This window comes from Pteropus vampyrus, unplaced genomic scaffold, assembly GCF_000151845.1.
Source record: "Pteropus vampyrus isolate Shadow unplaced genomic scaffold, Pvam_2.0 Scaffold46, whole genome shotgun sequence".
Lineage (NCBI taxonomy): Eukaryota > Metazoa > Chordata > Mammalia > Chiroptera > Pteropodidae > Pteropus > Pteropus vampyrus.
In genome coordinates, this window is record NW_011888827.1 from 1,582,480 (window position 1) to 1,589,854 (window position 7,375).

At 43.0% G+C, this 7,375-nt stretch overlaps 1 protein-coding gene across 1 annotated transcript in view; it reads right to left on the reverse strand.

Moving 5' to 3' along the window:
• Nucleotides 1-2,666: 2,666 nt before the first annotated feature.
• Nucleotides 2,667-7,375, reverse strand: part of SEC23IP (SEC23 interacting protein) — a 36,076-nt gene continuing 31,367 nt past the window's right edge. The window contains exon 19 of the mRNA XM_023530073.1: nt 2,667-3,798. The gene's annotated coding sequence lies outside the window, so the exon portion shown is untranslated. The remainder of the gene's footprint in view (nt 3,799-7,375) is intronic.

Sequence of the window (7,375 nt, forward strand, 5' to 3'; positions counted from 1 at the left end):
TGACATGAAGCGGCTGCGTCATCTCACGAGCTTCCCGCTAACGTCAACGTTGAGTCATTTATAAAGTGTTCTGTGGGGCCAATACATTTGGGAAAATCTGCCGTAGAGCTGATGTTTTAAAACAGAAAAATAAAAATCAGAGAGAATAGAGGGCAGAATTTAGGAAGGAAAAACATATTTTATTGACACTTGTCCCCAGATGAGCTTAGAGAATCAGGGCGCGTAGAAGTTATTTGAAGGTGTTTTCTGAGTCCCATGGACTGCACAAGACAGGCGAATAAGCAGTGCCGTCCCGGCCCCCGGCCCCACCCCAGCTGGTTCCCGCTCCTCATCCTCCTGCCCAGAGGCCTGCACCTCCCCCCCACACCCGGCTTCCACGCCCACACCCCTGCAAACACCCAGGCCTCTGACCAGATGCCCAGCCTCTCTCTGGCAGTTCTCAGCTGTAAGACACATGGCCCACGTACAAGACGGGGAGGACAGGAAGTGGCCGTGACCTGGCAACGAAGGCCCACGTCTCCCTGGACCTGAGTGCTCATGGTGAAAAACCAGTAACAATAACGATAATCAGCTAACATTCTGAGTACTTACTATGAGCCCAGCACTGTCATATGCACTTTACTCGTATTTTCATTTAAGCCTCAAAACAATTCTATGAGGTCAAGGAATTTCATGACAGAGGAAACTGACCAAAATAAAAAACACTTTGCAGAGAGGTTATGGGTGGAAAAACCGTGCTCAAGGAAACACAGCTAAGAGGGAGAGCATGGAGAGGAATAAGGGCAGGTGGGCACCAGAGCTCTTTGTCATGTGATCAAGTTCTCAGTAAGCTCGATTTAGAGGTGAAATACCAGGACGACCATAATCTGTCGACAGTATAGAAACATCGAGGAGACAAGTCAGCTGACAGTCCACCCAGTGCTTTGCAGGGGGATGGACAACAGCAGGAATATGGTGTCAGCACCGCGGCCCAAAGGAACTGAGTTCTGCTAACTCCCCTTAGAGGATCCAGTCCTGGGGAAACGAATCATGCTTAGCCAGGATGCCAACTTACTGTTACACTGAAAACGGTAATTTAAAAGAAAACCAAAACGTTTAGTGTCTGCAGTTCAATTCACACTCTTCCCAGATGGCAAAATCTCCATGGGAGACCAAGTCGCCACCAGAACGTCGCTCGGTAAACAACTAAGGTACAGCACCGAGGTGGCTGATGCCTCAGGTGCTAAAAACCTAACAAGGGTAACAGCCAGCCAGTCGCCCCGGTTTCTGGGACAGCGCTGGTCTGCAGCTGTTCATCGTCAGACCATGTGCTGTGAGCCAGCATCCCCGCCGGGACGGTGGGATCTGCGCACGAACTTCCTCGTCTTCAAGGATCTGGGTCGATCGCGCCTTTCCGATGGCATACTCACCTCAAAAGTCGACATGATCTGTGTGGCCTCTGTTCATTATCACCGCACTCTGGTTTTGAGAGTTGAGACACACGTAGGTCAGCCAGGCTCGAGACGGAGTCTCCCCTTACTGCGCACGGGCCAACACACCAGGCCAGGGCGGTGGTGGCGGCAGTGGTGGCTTCACCGTGACTCTGACCTTCAATCCCAGACACTGACAGTTTTTTTGTCCCAGACGCGGCATATGAAACCCTTTCAGAATAACTAGCCACCTGGGGAGAGCGAGGGCACTAATCCAGGTTAGGGGCTGGGCCGGGAGGCTTCCGGGAGGCAATGAGCCGTCCCTGGGGAGAAATGGGGTCACCCTTTGTGCAGCTGCTGTACCCCCAGTGAGCTTATATACTGACATTTGGTGCAAGTTTCCACTTGAAAAAGGTTCTGCTGCTCTTGAAAAGTTTGCAAACCACTGATCTACATGGTCTTCCAAGGTCTCTTCCAAGTGTTAAATTATGTTTTTGATTTTTAAAATTCTTTCATTCAATGAATATTTGGAATGTGCCTTATACTATGTGACAGGATTCTGCTAGGCATGGTGGTCACAAGAGAGGACAATACACTAATAAGAGAGACTCTGCCCTCAGGGGACTTAACTGCCCGGTTGGGTTGTTTTTTTGTTTGTTTTGAAATTGAAGAGTAACATAAATACGAAATCCAGACAGCCACCACAAATTTGTTCCATGTTTCCTCCAGCGTTAAAACCACAGGATTCCTGGAATTCAGCTGGGACAAGTTTCTTCCACGGACCCTGGTTCAAGTGTTCCTTGTCCTCCACCCAATACTCAGGAGACACAGGCTGAATAATGCAGACAAAACCGATTGTAAATTGAAAAATCAAACTGAATTTTATTAAAATATACATAAATAACCTTCATTTGTTTCTAAATTTCATGAGTTTGGGGAATTTAGGTGGAAATTAAATGAAAGGTTGTAGTACTAGCATAGAAAAATGAAGGCAGAAGGGAGTCAGCGAAACTGCCTTCCAGCCCAGGGCTGCCATGAAACAGCCCAAGAGAGGCATGCAGGGTCCTGTCCTCGGCTACAGGATGAGCTGGTGGAACATATGTTGTCTGGTGTCAACTGCAGCTCTAAAACTCTACTGTCCTGATTCTATTAGGAGTGAATGCTATGTATTAACTATATACAGCAGGCACTCAGTGTAAAGGAAAATACTCCAAACTCATAGGAACACTTTTAAGGAAGACAAGAGAAATACAGAAGTTTGCTGCTTAAAAAGTGCACTGATGTTACTGCTTTATTCACACTAATTAGAATACATACACAAAAAAATGTGTATTGTATGTTGCTTTAAAAAATTCTATGTTCCATGAGAACTATGTAAACAGTGTAAAATGTTTCTACTGCATAACAAAAGGAGAAAAATCAGCATTCCCATGTAGTATTAGGAAAATATTTAGGATAATTTGAAGTCACAGTAAAATGAAGTAAAATATTACAGAACAGTCATTTCATGAAGTACATTTATGATTGAGAAGCAATACATTTCATACTTTTAAATACTTTGGTATAAGTGAAATTGTTACAAAGCAAAAAAAAAAAAAAAACCAAGAACTAAAAAAACTCAAGTTTGGTTCTCACATTAATTGGAACTTCGGCAACGAGTCGACTGCACAGCTCCCTCAGACGCCGGAAAGGAAAACCTCTCCTGTGCCCCTGTCCTGGCGGGGTGGACACGCCGGGAGGGCACCCCGGGCTGTCCCAGGGCGCCCCAGAGGGCTTCTGTGCAGTCAGGAGCAATGCGCTTCTTCCTCAAATATGTGCTCGGCAACCGATTGAAAGGCTTCACGAAAACCTCAGATGCAACTTGGAACTTAAGCGATCTCAGTTCCTTTCTCGTAAATAAAAATGACCCCGCGTTAAAACAGCTCAGAACTACAATTCATATTTAAAGCAGAACATAAATTTTTTAAAAAGTCGTGTTCCTATAGTTTCTCGAGAAGTCCATACTTGAATAAAAGAACATACTACATTTTAAAAAATACAAGTGTAACAGCCCACTGACAATAGGTTTTCAAGAAAAAGAAACAACCGTCTGCATGCTACAAAGATTTCTTCGTTGATATCACACTTTGACATCTGTAAAACTAAACTGATCTGAGGAATTTTTAGCTGCATCTTTTTTGATAATTACATTTTCTCATCTGTACTGTCCAAATGTGGTACTGATTGCTTTCACTGTTTGTTCTGTATGTTTTCTCTGAAATGAATCCCTACGTCTGAGAATTACATCTGAGCAACTGTCGATGCATCACTTTGCCGTCATCCGTCACAGGAGCAAACTGGGAATGTCCTCTGAGGATTTTCTCAACAATGTAATTTATACTGCCACTTTCTGGAAAGACAAGAAAGTCTTTAAAAGAAAAAAAAAAAAATCCTTGGTGAACTTCACAAACTTACAGTAACAATATAATAATGCATCGTTGTTCCTTTCTGAAGCAAAAGAACACACTGCCAAACGCTACACTGTACTAAACACACACTGTAAAGTGCCTCCGAAAAAGAAACCCTGTGAGCACAAGTCCTCAGACAGGCCGTCATCCTAAGGGAAGGGACGAAAGGGCAGCAGGGAGCATTCTGTGAGATTAACCAGCATGGTAATCTTCATAACAAAACGAGTATGGAGCGTAAAAGAAAATATTGGTCAGGTTAATCTGAGGCTTTTTATAGAACAATTCTAAAAAGGATTAAATGAGATAAACATAAAAAATATTATTCAGCAAAATTGATCTACGCTTAAATAAACCATGTATAGAAGAATTCTTAATATTTTAAAATATTTTATAGCATGAGTACAATATTATAAACTTTTACAACCAAGTATAAGAAATAAAACAAGGAACAATAAACAAATTGTGAACTGAAAGGTCCTTAGTTTTTCATATTAGGTGATATATAAGGAACACCATTATTTCATGTAGCATGCTAAGAAAAGATGCCCAGGATAGGGTGTCTACAAGGAGAAAGAGACCCTCACAAAAAGCGGGGACACCAAAAAGCTACGGCCTCAATGACGAGTAAAAAGAGATCCCTGGCCACAGAAGGGACAGCGAAGAAGTCTGCACACCTGTTCCCTGATGGTGGGAAGAGAAGAAGGAAAAAAAGTTCCTCGGTATTTGAACTGGTATACCCACCCGGTCCTGCCTGCAATTTTTTCTGGTTTGAATTCACAATACCAGCATAGCCCAAGAAAATCTCAGAGAAATTAGTTTAAGCAAACTCGGGTTGGCAGTGCCCCCCAGTGACTGGCCAAAGAAAATGCGAACCACCTCGGGAAGAGCTCAACTTTCACCCAGGCAAACAGCTGATTTTAAGACGCATTCCAAATTTAAACATGCTAAATTACGGAAAATATATAATTTGAAGTCAATGAAATACGCAAGACAGGTAAATAAGTCATAGAAGAGATGTCAGAAAACCTACAGAACAAATGTCGGTATATGACAAAAAATGTCAAACAATGACGTATTATTAAAACATCAAACCAATGAGAGGTTACCTTATTCGATAACTGCACAGGCAAAAAAGATTAACTATTTAAGAAAAAAGTTAAATCCCTCTCTAAACCATATTCTTCTAAGTATAAAGTCAAATGAAAAATTAAACCATTTAAGAACTTTAAGAAATAAAAATACCCCAATATCCCACCCTACACCTCCAGAAAGATGAGCAAAGTCAATAGGCAGACAACTGGCAGAAGAAATATAAACAGCCAGTTAAATACACCAAAAAAGCTCAATTTCACTAGTAATAGAAATGTAAAATAAAACAATGATATAATAATTTCTGGCCATCGAATTGGTAAAATTTTTAAAAACAATAATACTGAGTGTTGGCAAGGGTGCAGAAAAATCAGCACATATATTGGTGGTAGATATGCAAATTAAGCCAACCTTCCCGAAATGTAATTTAGCAATTAAGTACAGAAGTAAAGCACTTTAAAATGTGCAATATTCTTAGATCTAACATGCTGCTTTTAGGAATGTAACTCAAGCAAACAGTCAGAAATGTACAAAAAGTATGTACAACTACATGTCAGAATTATTTATAATAGTTAAACGTTGGAAAAATCACCTATACACTCAACAATGGTAAATAAATTAAGTATTTTAATAAACAGAACTATAAAATGTAATACAATGCAACTACTAAATATCATGTATCACTGAAGCACTGTTTATAGTAAAAGATTAGAATAACCTAAATATCTAACAGCAAGCAGCTCATTTAAAAACTCATGGTTTAACAGTCAATGGAACACTATACTATCACTAAAAAGAACGAGGCAGATCCTAGGTTCTCATACAATCTCCTCTCAGCCTGAAATGATCTTCTTCCCCCAGATATCCCTCTGGCACTTGCTCAAGTGACACTTTATCAGTGAGGGTGTCCTTTGCCATCTTACATACAATAGCAACTCACTCCCATCCCAAATGCACTCCCCCTCCCCCTTACCTACTGCTCTGTCTTCACCATCTGACATTCTGTTTACTCACGGTCTGCCCTCCCCAGAGGAAAGATCTGTGAACCCCAGTGCCTAGAACAGCAACTGGCACTTAACATGCGTTCCGCAAATACTAAACGGATGGGTGACGGGTGGGTGACGGATGGGTGGATGGGCGTGGAAAACCCAAAGATGCAAAGGTAATAACAGTTTGTCTCTTCCGCTATTATTTGTCTTTTAAGAAGGAAAAAATCACCTATGTGTGTGTATAGCAGATACACGGAACTTGAAACGCTGGTTGCTTCTGGGCAGGGAAACTGAGGATGAGGCGCAGGAGAGAAATCCACTCCTGTCGTGTTTAAAAGGCGGACCAACTATATATACACACGCATATATGGAACCCATTCAGATAAACTGATAGAAATTATAAATTCACAGCCACACATGTTGTAGGCTGATGTGGGAAAATCGCACAATACATTGTTAAGTGGAAAAAAACAGGCTACAAAATAACAAATAAAATGAAATACTAGAAAAGTTCAGGGTTAACTTCTAACACTTTTAACTGACAAGATTACAGGGGATTTCTGCTGCTTCTTGCTCTTTTCTGTATTGTCTAGGGTTTCTGTACTGTACAAGGCACTATTACTTTATAATTTTTAGATGGCTTTTTAAGCACACAGAGCATTTGCCTAGCCGAGCGTAACAGCACCCAGACTGGGTCCCCTGACGCGGCATTGCACCTCTGAGCCCTCGCGGTCCCCACGTGGAACCCCCACCCATCCCCCGGGCACTTGTCAGGGTCCTCCTCTGACCTCCTCCTGTCACTGACCTCTCGCTTCTTCCTCTCTCCATCACCTTCCTCAGCTCCCTTGTCTTTCTCTTCCTGTCCTACTTACCTGGCAAAACCCTAGTCCTAATAAATCCAAACATCTGACCCTCACCCAAGCAGCGGCACATGGCCAGAGAGAAGTCAGGCTGCTGTGCTCACGGTGCTCACTCCAAATTTCTGGCCAGAATATCAAACAGGCGTCCGAGCCTGCCACAGAGCCCCACCCCACCCGGCTGGCAAATTCCCTTCCCCACCCTCTGGGACGAGTATCGTGCTCTTCTCCCCTCACGGCTCCCACAGCCCTGGGCTCACTCGGGGACCTTACTCACACCCTTTCGAGAGGAAGCCGATGTAACCAGAAAAGCTCCTCTTCCCACCACCAACTCCACCCACCCGTCTGTACCTGCGCCCACTCTGCCTTCCTCTGGTACCATGGAAGATGCATCCCCGCTCCTTTTCTAAGGCGCAATGCTTCACTTGGCCCTGGCCCCATCCCCCACTGCCTTTCCAAGTTTTTCCTTCGACAAGTACCCCCTCCTTTTGCTCTCCCATTATCAATTTCTCATTCAATACTGGATCGCTGCGATTAGCAAACAAACACATCTTATTATAATAAAACGTCCCCGTCTTATTCCC